Below are 17,031 nucleotides of genomic sequence, written 5' to 3' on the forward strand. Positions count from 1 at the left end.
GGTAAAGTTTTAAATCGCCTTTCTTTTCTTACATATTTATGATGTCCGTTGATAAAAAGACCCCTTAAACTATAGCATTTTTATTTAATTATTTGAATTTATTTTTCATTAGTAGAAAAAAAATAGTTTTCAATTTCTTGTATATTTTAGCACTTTCTTGAATGTATATGACAGTGTACCTGCTGAATTATAATTATCTCTTTTTTTTTCTCAAAGATATGTGTTATATTATATTTTCATATTTAAACGCCTGGTTTATTCCCATTAGCAGATTTGTAATTTTTTTAAATTGTGTTATTGTTTTATGAAAGTTAAAATTTATTAATAATATGATTTTTTGTTTTGTTTTATGGACTTTCCTTTAGATTGTTGTCTAGAGTTTATAGGTTCGGTAGTTGTTTTATTAAACCTTTATTTTAAACAAACATTTAAAATTTTTAACTTAAATACCACTTATTTTTTCATTTGAACTTAATTTAGCAGTGTTAACTTTTGTAATATAGTGAAGCTTATAATTAAGTTTGTTTTATGTTTAATTTTAACTTTTGAGTTTTAAAAACAATAACTCATTATTTATATATCAATCAGTTATTAAGTGGTTTATTTTTTACATAATAGTCAACACCAATCTATGAAGTTTGATGGATTATCTATTTAATCAATTTCCTTGTCTATTGTTGGGCAAACTTGACTTGATACTTACTTACAAAGATTAAACTTTGCAAAATAAAAATTTTCAAGGAAAAATGATAAATCATTTTTATAAATGTTATTCGCCATTCATTTCTTTTTAAATTACACTCGTTATTTTTAACATTATTATTTTAGTAATTCGTTATATAATTTGGTAAGTCAAGTTACATAATTTCAATGTAATAATTTAAGAAATAAGGAGGGGTTAAATAACGACATAACTGGTAATACAATAATAAAAAACGGAGTTTCCGTGATTTATTTCGAATAGGACGAGTTTCTCATATTTTTAATAGCCTATGGATTGAAAAAAATGTTGGTCATGTGTTTGTCACTTTTTTCACCACGACTGTGGTCTAAAGAACTTTGAAGCACGTTATATTAGAAATATACATTTTACAACAGTTATGTAAAGGATGGTTATATACTATTCCATATTAAGGCGAACAGACTTTTTTCAAGTGTGAATGCGGATATATTTAAACAAAGACTGGGAAACCTCTTATAGTATTTTCATAATAAATACATCCAAATTTTGCCAAAAAAGACAAAATCAAGATTCGTCCTTTATCGCTGCAAATCAAAAGGAAATGATGTGCCGATAGTATAATTTTAAGCATTTTAAGGTCAATTCTGTTCAACTTAAAAATTTTCCTTTTACTAATCAACCAATTAAAAATCAAAACACCTACTTGTGTTTTTTAAGTTCAAAATTACTATAGTAACAATTCATAGAAGTATATTATCTGACACTTTCATAAAAAAAAATCAGAAGGGTACTCAATTTATTTTTTTTATTTATTTTTAACTCGACTGTTGTTTCCTGCATTTTTGTGTGGGTTTTGTTTTAGGGGTATTTAGAGTTTTTTAATCATAATTGTTTTAATAGTATTATGTTATGCATGTATCACATTTGTTTATCTTATCCGATATATACTTTTTCAGCAAAACCGAATTTATATATAAACTGTAAACGTATTAATTGTTTTCAAATAATATTATTTATTTCTCTTTAGCGCAAGCACATGTTAAATGAGTAAACTCACTCATTTATGACTAAAAGAAATTGACTCGGACAACAATTTCTAACAAATGTAAAATGTATTTTGTTATAACCATTGCATTCTCTAGTCTCATTTGTACTATACATTTTGAGAAGTTTCCTTTTAATTTTTTAACAAATCGATTACTTAAAAAGATTTCTATTACTCTATGAAGATGGGCAATATTTTCTGTCGTTGTCCTCTTTTACTCTACATTTTGTGTTTTTTTCCTTTTTGAGATGCTTTTACTATTCTTTTGTTTAATCTGATCAGTTAAAATTATGCTTCCACTTTCGTTTTTTTTAAATTGTACTGCACAGTTAAGCTGAATAAAGTGTTATGTTTTCAAGCCTATATTAGAATTTAAATGGTTTTGAAAATCTCATGAAAGAATTTTTGCACATTATTATTTTATTTTTTATTTTATTTTTTTTTTATTAATAGTGACATAAATGGAAACATGTCCTAATGTTGGCGACTTACGTGGCGAATGTCAATTGCTTTAAAAAAAAAAAACAATGAATTATGTAGTAAAAGCTGGGGATTGATGGCGACGCTGTTGTTTGGACAGAAAGTCGAAAAGTCGGAAATGCAATGTTGTAATTTCCACCACATTATTAATTTTAGTGAATTTCTAATTATATTTCTCATTTTTTTTCTGGTATCAATTGTTCCTGAATGTAGCAATGAAAAACAAAACTACAAAAGATATTTCATTAAAGCTCTTCCTATCTAGCTTTCGTTTCTTAAGTCTGTCGTTTATCAGTAGAGGGACTTCATTATAATTTGAAGTTCTTCGACCGCAATATGAGCTTATCGAACAGCACAGATTTATTTAATTCTTCCGTGACTAGCAGCTCTTGTGTGATTCTTAAAAAGAATACAATTACTCTACCGATTCACTTAGTCAATGATTTCATTTTATGTTCTTTTTTATTTTTTTTATTTTTCGTTGCACAATCCTAGTTCTTTGTCGTTGTCCTATCTTTTCCTTTGGATTACAGACAATCTTTTGACATGTCTGCAGAAGAACAGTAACTTGAAACCATTTCAGAAACATTAGAAATATACCTCGAGGAAGTTATATTATAATGACAACTATGGACACAAGCGTTTATAATCAAAATTGAAATGTCAATAAGAATTTGATAAAACTATAGTCATTACATACCAAGTACCATGAGAGAACAAATACCCTTGAGTATATAGACTTCATAAATGGAACATTAACCCTTCGAATCGTAATCTTCGAATCTTATGAAATAGCTTGGAATAAATATTTCTTCTATTACACTGAGCTTAAAGACACCGACTTCTTTACTTACAATAGTAAGACTTTTTTCGGAAATCATTATTTAAAGATTAAACAAACATTTTATATAGTTCGTGGAAAAAGGAAGACTTCCTACATAATCAGATATATCCTAACACTAAACCGGACACAGGCGTTTGGTCATGATACACGTCTTTCTCTAATTTAGAAATAAAATCCGGATACTGATACTTGTTAGTTTCCGTACCAGGGAATCATATGTTCATCCACAAAATATGACACATTTACCCTTTTAATTTTGAAAATATGTTGTTCGTGTGCAATGTCATACGTTCTTATTTAATCGCCAACTATGTTCTATCACAAAATGGAATATGTCCAAAAAGATAAATAATTGATCTTTTATTGAAATGTCACAAAAGGAATACTTATATGCCTTCAAGGAATAAAAAAAATATTATGACTATTTATGAAATGTTAGATTCCGTTCATTTGCGTGGTATAGAAAGTGGTTGCTATTTACGCTATCGTCAAACAGATAGCATCACAATCGGAACAAACTGAGCACCCTCGATTCGATTTCCATTGAGTCTTTATCGTTTTTTTTTAGTGGTTAATTGGTTCCAAGTTTAGTCCACAGCTTTGATTCAATGACGTTTTTTTCAGCTCTGTCGGAATTTAATCCTCGTTTAACCACATTGATACTTTACTAATTATATTTTTAACATTTATCTCAGCTTCAATTCGATAAAATGATTTTTTTTCTTTTCTATCTTTTTTTTGTACGTACATATAGCATTAACAGGATGGAGCAAAAGCAATCAACTTTCTTTGAGTTCTCTAGGCCTCCACCTCCCTTTGTCGTGAACTTTATAAGATTTGAAACTAGCATAAAACGCAGTGTGATATCGTTGGTAATCTTGTGTTATTATGGGTACTAGTTTAAAAAAACTAGTATTTTAACCTGACTTTAACTTTTAGAGTACCTTTCTTTTTACCAATCAAAGCATCTTCGGAAACCAAGGCTTGTTATTTTTCATCATTATGTCATTTTGGCATACTTTGCTTCATTTTCAGAATACTTGTATCAGGCATGCTAATTTGCTCCATCACAATTTTGTAATTGGGTTGATCTTTTTTCAAAATATCTATTTGTACAATTATGAAAATGTATTTTCTTGCATTTCAGCTGATTGCTAGCAAATAAAGTGCAAAATATTCCTCTATTGTGAAATACATTGATTTCATAATGATCACCCAAAAGGCATTTCTTTTTAATTTGTTGTGCCATCATAGAAATTCAATAGACTTACAAACACACACTAGTGAATACAGATAGAAAAATAAACATCGGGACAGTTACGTGTTCGGCGTAAAACTACAGATATCATGCTTAATTTACGAAGTAGTGGGCGCCCCTGGGTTTTCCAAAGATGTCAACAAACAGAAAATATACAAAATAACGGAATATTACTGTACTCGTCATTGATTGTTTAAAACTGTTATTGCTCATAAATACAGATCAATACATTTTTGTCTTTTTATTGTTTTTTTCTGTTTGTTTGTTTGTTTTTGTTTTGTTTGTTTGTTGTTTTGTTTTGTTTTGTTTTGTTTTTGTTTTTGTTTTTTTTTTATCAGATAAATTGTTTTAGACGTTGTCTTCTGACTTAACCTTTTTAATAGAAAATACAATAATTTTTACTCAATATTTGCTGAGGTCGAGAATCTTAAATTACATGCGATGCATCAATACAATGTTCATTACAAAATATCTTTTAAAAACGTTCTTAGCCTAGTTTTATTATCCACAATTTAATTATAAATAATTATCAGTTTGATGACAAAAAGGTTACCTATAAGTATGACTATGTAATTTGTGATATTGCTACAAATTTTGGTCGCCATACTTATTAAAATCAACCGTCAAAGAAAATTCATTTCCGTTTTGTACTTGAAGTAAGCCAGTTCTTGTTTCAATTAATTTTAGCTTAATAAGACTTGTGATTGATAGGTGATGGGCGGGACGTGGTGTAGTAAGGGATTACTAATAGCCATGTTAATGTACAAATAGTTAAATTAGTAATTATTCCCCTTTGATACGTAATATACGGATAATTAAAAAGTTCCTTTTCGCAGCAAAAGTGCTGAAGGCAAGGCTATTCAAAATGTTTCGTCAAATGATTTAAGAAAATAACAACTTTCTTATCTAGTTTGAAATAATCTGCAGCGCCCAACCAAATACAAGCCATAATACCAACAGTATTAAAAATTAAAGAAAAAATCTAAATAAAAATATTCTATTATTTTCGTTGATCATTTTATATGATTTTTTAAAATGACATTTAAATGAATAAAGGATTAGAAAGATAAAATGCATTTGCCTGGAGCATCTAAAAAGATTGCCATCGCAGTGACTACACAGAAAAGTACAACTAAGTCTATTTAATTCAATATATCAGTATAAGAATCCTTTGCTTATCTTTTAACTGATAATTCGCCTTTGAAATGTCTTCACAAAATAGACATAATAGCCATAAAATAAGGTAGATCTCTTATCGGAGGAAAATATGCCGTCAAAAATTTTTACTAATTATTATTTGTATTTTTCACAATATCTCGTAATTATATGGTATTCAAGATGAAAGAATGAAACGATAAAGAATTACATTAAACTGAAATTGATTAAGATGTCCTGGAGCTACCTGCTTGGGGGAGGATTAATTTTTGATGATAATAAACCTATCCGTATCAATAATGCCTTAACATATGATTAGATTTCAACATATATTATTGTCTCAAAATTAGTCAAGGATATCTGAAGATGTAGTAGATTTTTCGTTTAAGTTGGATTTTACCTTGGATGAGATGTTGGTAGATAAGTTATCAGTCATCAAACATTTGCGTTGATTTGATGAGATCGTTCATGATATATTCGTGTTATGGTCAAAGTGATGAAAGATTAGTATTAGTCTTGTTTTCAGAATACAATGATTCCTATTGAGATTATATTTTGTTATAATTATTTGCAGTTTATAGTTACAATTACCACTTTTCACTGTCATTGTTGTGTAGATTGTCGGCTTATTAACATTCACTATTTGATTTCTGCTCTTGAAATAACACCGACTTCCCAGAAGTTCAGTTTTTGATTACGCAAGGTCTATTTCATTCAATGTTAGAGCCTTAACATTTCGGTTATCTTCAACGGAGATCAATCTTCCATATTATGATTTGTAGTAATTGCTTGTTACGGGTTATTACTCCAAAAACGTTTCTGTAAAATAAAAAAACAGTATTGACTTTCATAACCGTAAACATTTACAGAATGCAGACGAAACTTATTTGAATAGTCTAATTATGTATTGAAGGTTTTTCGGCACTAAAATCGAAAGAAACTGTAACGATAAGAAAGTCAAGATTACAGACACATAAGCAAGTGAAAGATACTAATATAGAGATTTACAGTTTTTGCGATAACATTGCAATCATAAATATAGTAGGCATCGCGTAAATAGACAAAAATAACTTTCGACAATCAAAAACAATACGAAGAATGCACTTACTAATTCTTTGTTCAAGAAGACTTTGTCGCTTACATATAATTTGCTTGAAAATTCAAGTTTAAGCATGATAGCACTGCATATCGGGGTTTGTTCATTCTATTAAGAATGGTAGAGGTTGAAATTGATTAGAATAATTAGGTTGTAGGACTTGTCGATAAAGGTCATCCATATACAAAGTCCTCTTGAATGGAAGCATCATCTTATACGTGTTATCAATGATTCCCTTCTGAGTGGTTAGTATACAGACATGTGAATTATACCTGTGTCAGAAATTCCACTCATTAGATTTATTCTACCAGTTTTACCCATATATATAGCAAAATTTGATGGACCGCTGAAAACTGATAAATTGATGACTTAGTCGAGAATCTTGATGCAAAATTAAGTGTCATAAATTGACAGCCAAAATACTTAAAATGACAAAATTTCATGCCATAAGTGCTTATAGTGACTAGATAATGTATGGGAACTGTAGGACAAGGATGTACTCTGAGGTCGTCTCTCAAAAACGGTCACAAAGCCTTTAGAGATGTTGCAAATTATCAAGTAGTTCCGTGACACTCTAGGGAATGGATGAAACAGGAAGTAAATGGCCCCGTGACTATATTTGATATAGTTATTTCCTCGTAGACAATTAATTTTGTGACTTCAAAAGGAATTTATTTGTTGTCATCATCATGATTGGGTGTTACTGGCATGTTTTTTTAAATTGTTTCCCTGAGTGCTTTCTTTTAATATTTTTTACATTGTCATAGTCAATGGCGACCAACCGGAACGTTGTCTGTATTAAAATTTACAATAAAAAGTTTCATTGGTTTTTAAAAAAAAGTTTTTTATTAAGAATTATATCTGTTTATAAAATACTCCTTTAACATACAGCTGTGAAAAAAATAGTATAAAAGTAAATAATTGTAAAGCGTCCAATCTTTGGAAACGCCATAATTTTAGCAAGATCACTTGCAACATTTATATATTTCTTATGATTCTATAAAGATCTTATCATTAAATATCAAGCTAAAAATCTGCACTTCATTCACCTAACCGCTCTACAAGTACTTTATATATGTTTATTGCTCAAAATTAAATCTAAAATGAGTTAAAACTGTTCACATCCAATAGCAGAAAGTGAGAAACTTTCTCACGTTTTTTTGTATGGTGGTTAAATTCTCATAACATAACTTATTCGATGTATTATATATAATGTATTGTCGGTGAAAAAAATGTATACATGTATCTTTACATAAAAGTTGTAAACAGAGGGGAATCGTGACTGAAATACAGCACAGAAGACATTGGAGATTTTTTTCTCCTTTTTGTTACTTTGGAATCGATTGCAAGTACCTAACGTTAATTTCAGTGAAAATTCAATGCAACTTAAAAACGAATGTCTAGTTTTTTTATACTAAGCATGTGCATTTTGTTTGCTTATCCCAAAAGGTTGGCGTCTGAGATGAAACAACATCTTGTAAATATTTAATGTGGCAACATTTAATTTTTTTACCCAGCAGTCATATTAGTGTCATTATAAGATCTAAAAGAGACTTATCGGGCCTAAAATCTGACAAATCGCTTATTACACCATGTGAAATTTTGAAATTTAATTTTTAACAAAACTTTCCCATAATTTCATGCGTTTGAAGGTTTATGAGAAAAAAAATGAAAAAGCAAAACTTAAAAAAAAAATATTTGATTAAAATTTTAAGAGCATACAGCTCGTATGCATACACATGAAAGAGTTGACAAAAATGAAGACGTCATCGCCGACCATTGTTATGTAACCACGTCAGGTGTTTTTTTTTCAAAATACAGACGATGGAAACTATCTGGTAATATAACATTCATTGATAGTACAGGAATATAATAAAGCATAACCTCTCCCTCCCCCCTTAAAAAAAAAAGAAAGAAAAGAAAGAAAATGGCGTGAAAGACCTTCAGCCTCACTTAGTGTAATAATAGCGTATACCTCATTTTTTAAAATTTTTTTATTGTAATAAAATTCGAAAATATTGAATTAAAGTGAATTAATTCGAAAAATAAAATTGCAACAGTAGTGTCCACACGACAGACACGATAAAGGCACAATGTATTTAATTAAAATAAAATTATAGTCTGAAACTAATCAAGTCTTAAAGAACTTGGCGGTCTATTTTGAACGGTTTTAGTCCACAAGTTTTTTTTTTACTTTGTGCATATCATAAAATAATTATACAAAAACTGAAAATGGGATATATTTAAAGTTTTTATAAACTGTCAAATACTCTGAAACATTATCAAACTTTGTAGCACCGATCGTGAAACATATCTAGGCTTATCCTGAATATACACGGTAAAGTTCATGCATATTCCTGAAAAACGTGAAATCAATACAAACAGTATAAATTACAAAACACTTTACAGAGTCAAAACAGCCATAAAAAACCGCAACGAGCAAAAATATTTTTTTTAAATGTAAATACGTAGTGTTGAATTCCAAATGCAGTTATTTATCAAATTAATTATAAAAGGCAAGTACAAAAGTTGAAATACATTTCTTACTCGAAAGAAATTTTCAATAAGTCTTTTAACTTGGTAATTTACGCACTAATATAATTATTTTATACAGTATACATTTCCATCAATAGTATGAGAAGTTAAAAACCATCTCTAGAAATGGAGAAAAACACTTACTACAGGAGTACAATTTAGGAGGAACACATATTTTTTTTTATTTATACAAATTTATATTGTAAACGGTTATATTTTCATGCATGCCAGTGTTTTTTTTTAAACAAGTATACGGTTTCTATTAAATCTGTGCCATTATTTCAAAGGCGGTTGAAGAATCAACAAGAGTATCTCTGTAACAGAAAAGAGGCTATTGTAAACACTTTGTCTTCAAAAGAGAAGCTACTTTGTAAATCACAAGTGTCCCATTTTGCTACAGTATATAACTGATCTGAAAGGCATTTGAGTCAGTTCTACGGCGGTACATGCTCATGATGTGCGAAATAGTATGGATAAAACAACTGAGAATGCTATACAATCGAGTTGATCTTCTATTGCACAGGAAAGACAAAACATTGAATCAAATCTACTGCAAGGATACAGCGTCGTCACTTCCGATTTTAAAAAGATATCTTACTGTCTGGCAAAATATCATTTTTGGCAAAAGGTGGAGATCCAGAAAGAAATTGTATTGTGGACCATACATAAAAATAATATTGGTCTAAATCTAATTCATTTTAGTTTTAAACATGAGCAGCAAAATTCTATGGGATGAGTTACTGAGGAACTTAAATGTCTCTGGAATGTGTAATTATCGCTTTTAATTACTGTGATCAGGACAGAATCACTCCTATGATCTATAACAGAATAGCAAAAATTTACCGTTAATCCATTACTGACGCATCAATCAGCTGCTGACTGCTTCATTTATACGGACTTTGAGTCTGTTTTGATGAAAAAGAACATCATCATTATTGTAACGTTCGCTGTAACCGTCTTTGAAATGTAATTACGCCACTTTGCAGCTGCCAATCAGAGCCGTGTGCCAAATGACATCCCACTTAAGAAAGAAAATTGATTCATAAGTGCAAAGCAAAATGTATTTCTTCTTTCCATTTTCAAATAGAAAATGTGTTTAATTATGCAAAAACATTTGCTTATTTCGTCGTAAATGCGGAAACCACTTAAAAACGAGTGATATTTCGTGTTCGGGCGGTTATAAAATATCTCTTTTGTAATAATAATTTTTGAGACAACATTTTAATGTTTCGTATATTAATAAATGAAAAAAGAAAAAGGTTCATTAATGTTAGATTTGAACCACACGTACGCAATCAAACGGCTGCCAATAATTATACGAGACCTATAATTCAACAGTTAAATTCCTGCTGCTCATTTCCCCTAACAGCTGACACTCCAAAGAAAACAATAACGGATTCTGACAGGCGCGGTGCCTAGCAATCAAAACATAAGTAAAATATATGTAAAAACTGCTTTCACATAATAGAATAAATGATGCGACCGTTTATTAAATTACTTCTAATAGGATTTTTATGATCTTGCAGAGTCGTCTCCCCGGAACCATGGCTTCCGTGGCATATTAAACAATCTTTTGCAAACTAAACTGTATATTATGTGTCGATAATTATTTTAGTAATTTTCTATATAATTATCGTAATAAGTAAAAATTTTGACAATTACCCCGTGCTGATTCATGACAAAATAAAACATATAAGACATGCTTTACACCGTCTTATTAGCAAATAATTGGAGCTATTTTAAAAGCAAGCTAGGTCGTAATCCTTGGATGAAGGCCTTGGCAGCTAATAGAGAAAGAACGGATGTTAACAAATGCACCGCGTATAATCTAGATAGAAAATACTTTCAGAGATCGCCAAAAAGTCTTCAAAAAGTGTAAACACACCTTTAAGTAAGCTCTGAAAGGCCCCGACAACATATAAGATCTACGGTAACAGAACGATAACAATTCTTCAAAAACAAAATAAAAGTTAGTATAACGACAGTGATCCTTGTTGAAATCAGACTCCTGCTTTCAAAGCTTTCATTACAGTACATGTCCACCAATTGGTAAATAAGTTAAAATACGTATCAACTTTTATCATTGTGGTTACCTTAAGATCATTTGAAGGTTCTTTAAAAGCTTTCAAAACGATTGTTTGAAGTACAAAGGAAGAAGGTGGTATTATATAGGTTAGTTAGACATAAGTACTCAGCAGGATTATCGTTAACTATACAAAATAGTACAACATTAGTGTAAAAAGGTGAGCCAATCCTTGATTAGACATAATCTTAATAAATCCTTTTAGTTAAGGTGCTGTTATCTTATTTCTGCTTAAAATACATGTGTTTTACCAGCAACGTCGAACTATGTAAAATGGTATTTATGGTCTACTATTAGTTAAAACATAATCAGGATTAACCCGTCGAAGCACAGAAGCGGGTTTTAGGAGTTCCTCACAGCTGAGATCTGACAACGAGATAATGGTTGCAAGCATTTCTAACTGTAAGATAAGTAATAGAACACAGGAAAGGAAATTAAATCTTTAAAAAAAAATAAAAATATAACGGGAACTTGACGACTTGAAATGTGACATATATCTACTATTTATGTTTTTAGTCCGAGAATAATTTGAATGTACTTTCCAACGATCTTGTAAATATAGACAAAATAAAACATACATTAGAGTCGAAAATGATTTTAAAATATGACTCCGTCAAAGTACAATTTTCCTTTCGTGCTGAGTCACTATCGTATTTTTCCTTCTACATCTATTATAATATAGGGTGAATCAAAAAAGTCTATCACTGTTCCATTACAATCAGTACTAAGTATAAAACACAGTAGATTTGGGCACCCGACAACCACTTGATTCATACTTCCTGAAAAGCGGTAGTTCGCATTGAAAATACATTTTTCAAAATGGTACAATTATTGATGTTTCATCATGTTCCGATAAAAACATCCGTTCGTAGAAGTCACCAATTTCTCTGTCTATGTAATGTCTACCTAAACTTCCGAGATCTATGAACGGGGCACTTTCTGACAGGAAAACATCTCTAAATCTCATTCTAACCTTAGCATCTGATTCAATGCTGTTTCTGGGAATATCAGGTTATGTATTCTTGTTTGCAATGAGTTCAAAAGCATTAGCATTCGAATCTTGTCTTAACAATATATGCAGTTTATAACATACGCCGGCCTGCTAACGGACGTTTTAAGGTTTATCATCCTTATGCGCCCGTCTGCATTATCATCAATCCGTCCTCCCCTCAATGCGTCGGTAGACAACTTAACTTGCTTTGGGATAACTATTTATTTTGGAGCAGTGTTTGTAAAGAAGCTTCCTTTCACTTTTTTATTGTATTAGTGTGTTTTTTTTTTAATTCATTTATTTTATTTTATATATAGTGTTTTTCAGTTAATCACCGAAATGGGAGGACGGCGTATCATTTGCTTTAGCATAGCTATTTATTCCTTTTTGTAGGAAGTTCTCCTGTCACAATTTGCTTTTTGAGTGTTATTTTTTTAATGGAACGATATGCGGTTATTGCATGAGTAACTGTCTCGAGTAGTAAGCTTGTGAGGAAAGTTTTAATATTGCATAAGTCACTGTCTCGAGTAGTAAGCTTGTGAGGAAAGTTTTAATATTGCATAAGTCACTGTCTCGAGTAGTAAGCCTGTGAGGAAAGTTTTAATATTGCATAAGTCACTGTCTCGAGTAGTAAGCTTGTGAGGAAAGTTTTAAATACTGCTCGGGATAGCATTCCCTTTAATCTACGTTTTAAAATGCATGCTGTTATTTTTGTTTTCCTTGTTTTTGTTTTGTTGGTTTTTATTTTGTTGTTGTTGTATTTTTATATTTTTGTTTTGTTTTTGTTGTGTCTTTTTGTGTTTTGTTGTTTTGTTTACTATTTTGTTATCGATTAAGTCAGGAATTTTAATGCAAAATTATATCATATGGCACGTTGACATTTGTTTCCCTTTCTGTGGTACATGTATATAACTGAAGCATCACCGCCTTAGATACATGTATGTATAGTTACTTACAAAAAACAACAAACAAAACAACGTGCTTAATCTTTCTATAGAAGGGTGAATGCTTACATTGTCTATAAAGTAACATCAAAACAAAGAGCGAATTGTAAATACATATATATGTTACTCTATCGATTTCCTGCAAGAATTTCCGTGTGTAGAAATCACCAATTTCTCCGCCTATCGCACGCTGTTCCCATTTCCGTATTTTTTTACAATAACTTTTAAACTTTTCATAAATAACAACAGTGTGTTATATCAACTTGTTACAAAATCGCTTAGAACGATGTGATGATTCTAAACAAAAGTATAGTGCCTAGTACATTAGTAAGCACAGAAAAGAGCAAACATCAGTTAATACTACGCATGTGACCTGTCCTTTCCCCGTTTTTTTGGTTTGGTTTATGATTTATAAAGGTATACCGCATTAATTTATATAGCACTCGAAAAAGTCATTAGCACTATGACGGGCAAAAGCAATTTAAAGTTGTGAGACAAAACTATTTTCGACATTCTTAATTATTCGTACTACATGTATTAGTATCTATATAACAAGTGAATAGAATAGACTAGGCTACATGTTTTATGTTACATCTTTTTAACAAGCATTTGCGCATTTGCAAAGCTTAATACATTTTCACTACTACACAGAAGTACACGTACAATTATATTCTAAAATGACGTTTTTTTTTTATATAACACCTCTCAAAAAAAGCTCTAATTTATACAATTGAAACCTCCCCATGTTCGATGTTAAAGTGCTAAAGAATATTTTTCAGTAGGTAACTGTAACTAACTAATGAATCCAATACTTTCAGTAGCTCCCTATGGTCATAAACAGTATAAGGAGGATAATAGCACTAGAGCCAACAAATTCTATATACATTCGACCTAAAGGTAACATTTTTTAAAAATCTTCCAGACACGTGATCGCTGTGCTGAACGGAACCATGTTCGGAAACACATTTCTTTTGTTTTTCGTTCACAATAAACGATAGAGGAAATATATAAGGAAAGGATACGAGACGAAACAATTGATACACCATACGATGTTAAACCGCGAATGTTATCAAGTGGGAGGTTTATAACTCGTACATATTTCTAGGTCAGTCATATAGTTATTCATATTAAGCTCTTATAAGGAGTTGTAGTATATAAGATAACTTTTGTGGGTCAAAGGCTTATTTTTTCATCTCATTGAAATCACAAATCCAATATTATTATATATTATGATAGATTTACTGGGTCAATCAAAATATTTGCAAAAAAATTTGAAAAAAACAAATACTATCGTTTTGCAGCACTTTCGTTTTAAGTAATTTATTTTGATTGTCTTGTTCACTTAACTCCATTTTTTAAAAACTTCAGACAACATCGACGACGACGACGACAGAGAACGGCGACTGGTTCAGAGCTAAATATATGGACCACCAAAGCAGCCTTATGTTGACTTATATAATAATTCCATTGTATTTTTTTTTGTTCTCTTTGTGGTGTTACTTGTTCACTTAAAGGGATTTAAAGGTGTGCATAGGAGAATGCATGTTATGATTGTACAAATGTTGTGAATCTTAGCGAGTCGTCCTGTATGGTGAGTGCTTGGAATTGGAATTTAAAGGTGTGCATTGGAAAATGCATGTTATAAAAGTGCAAATGTTGTGAATCTTAGCGAGTCGTCCTGTATGGCGAGTGCTTGGAATTGGTATCTAAGGGTATGCATTGGAGAATGCATGTTATGATTTTTTTGCTAGAAGTAATCAAGTAGTTTCTAAATTTAAAGAAAACATTATCTTCATTGTCGGTATTACATCTATATTGTTTAGTCCAATACACCGAGTAATAATACGAAAGGTTTGACAGTGTCTATCCATACTACTTATCCAACTTTACACACATTTACAAATATTGTTCCATTTCACCTTTTTCCCAATTTTTTAAACCTGTCCTAAAGTTAATGTGCATTCACATTCAGAAACTATAGCAACAGTATTACCCTACACTGTAATTATACTTAAATAAAACCAATTTCAGCGTAAGAAAATTTCCTTGGTGAACACAAGATTTAAAAAAAAATAGATACTTTTATCAATTTGAATTTTTCCCGCCAATTTTACTTGGTTAAAATCACTGCTCTTCACTTTCTGTTTATTAATGGTAAAATATTACTGATAGGTTAAGAATCTGACAGGTAAGTGTGTTAAATAGAACATGCTTAACACATTTTATGCTTCTTGTTGCTGAGAAAACTGTGACGTAAAAAAATGTTTTCAGATGGAAACGCATACGCACGTACAAGTGCAAAACAGTAAAGCCCACTTCGAGGAACGTCGTATAATAATCATCTCAATACCTGGAAGTGTTCAGAAAATAGTTTGAAAAGGATTTTTTTCATAAAAATTTAAGAAGGCCTGTAAATTCGACTAAAATCACTTAAGTAAAATCCAACATATATTAGACCTGAAAATTCATCACTACACATTCATTTACAGATAACCAACATCTGATGTGGTGAACTCTAGGGGAGTGCTCTGTTGGTTGGAACACCCCTTTTCGCTTTCTGTTTTACTGGATTTTTTTACTTTGTGCACAACTTGGACAACAAAATTAGCAAAGGATAGCCTGGAACCCCATCTCACTTTTATAAATTAAAAACTTTAATTTAAGCAAAACATCTTCCGCCAGCTGCAACATGAAAAAGAATGAATTACAGTGTTATCTATGATTCACACGCCCTTGGGACCAGGATCTTTTTATAAAAAAAAACTGGGCATAGTATAAGCATCATTCAATAGCAATCGGACATGTCTGAGAACACACATAATAATTCAAATATTGAAACAAAATGATTCAATAATACTTTTTGCGATAAAAAAAAATCCTGGTCCCGGCGGTCTGTACCATTATTAAAGCATATAACCAGAATTTCAGATATCAAAAACGCTTAGTAAGTCATCTGATGATCTCTGATTAGAACTTTATTTTTATAATTTTCTGGATCTGCCCATGATCTGTATGCATATAGAAAATCTAGATAAAATGGTTGGCTGATTGATGAACCAACTGAAAGAATGCAATGCTATATTCCTCCATCTCAATGCTTATGGCAAAGGATATTATTGTGATCCAGAATTTTTGGGGAATGATATGAACATCACAATGACTTTCAAATTAATAGAACAAGTAAAGACATATACAGCACCAAAGACTTTTCAATATTTTAATTATACATGGTGAATCTCACTCAAACAAAGGTACATTCTTTCAATAAGAGTTAGGTTATTTTGGCAAAATGTAAGACTGATACGACCTCTTGTTTTCAGAACTGAAAGTGAAAGTTGCAATTCATGCTTGTTTGTAAAGCATTTACAATTGTAAGTAACAATTGCAGAAATGCTAGTGTTTTTCAATTTCTTCACTTCAAAAGGAGAAGCTCAACACTAAAGTACCATAATACAACAAATGTTGGGAATAGGATCTTCAGATGTACATATTTAAAATGAGAATGAAAAAAAGTTAATCTGTGTATCGTAGATCATTTGTGAATAGTAAACAAAATTCAACCATTGAGTTAAAATAAAAGATGGATGCTTGTGGGATATGATTTTATATTCTGAATATAAATATTTTCAATAAAAAAGGAAGAAAAGACAAAGCCAAGTACTAGATACCATACTGAATATAGAAAAACTTACTGAATCCATAAAATTGCATCATCCAAGTAAGGTATCTTTATAGTACCAATAGCTTGATGATAAACACTTGATCTTAGTAGTGCCATGACCTCAGCACCATATAACATAAGCTCAACACCTGAAATTTAGACTTGGCACTAATCATGTGACCTCATCACTGAAGACATGCTATCAGCACCAAACATGACCTCAAAACCAATGACATGACTTTAAAACCAAAAACTTA

General features: G+C 30.7%; 1 long non-coding RNA gene across 2 annotated transcripts in view; it reads left to right on the forward strand.

Annotated features, from left to right (window-relative positions):
- LOC148622144 (uncharacterized) overlaps window positions 1-15,923 on the forward strand; it is a 28,224-nt gene extending 12,301 nt beyond the window's left edge. Inside the window, exons 2-3 of one of the 2 annotated variants that reach the window (XR_015920582.1) lie at window positions 9,383-14,010; window positions 14,482-15,923. This is a non-coding gene — a long non-coding RNA (uncharacterized LOC148622144). The remainder of the gene's footprint in view (window positions 1-9,382; window positions 14,011-14,481) is intronic. The other variant, XR_015920581.1, reaches the window with a different exon arrangement.
- Window positions 15,924-17,031: the final 1,108 nt, after the last annotated feature.

Source organism: Perna viridis, chromosome 3 (assembly GCF_037379345.1).
Source record: "Perna viridis isolate PV_CMFRI_1.1 ecotype Kerala chromosome 3, ASM3737934v1, whole genome shotgun sequence".
NCBI lineage: Eukaryota > Metazoa > Mollusca > Bivalvia > Mytilida > Mytilidae > Perna > Perna viridis.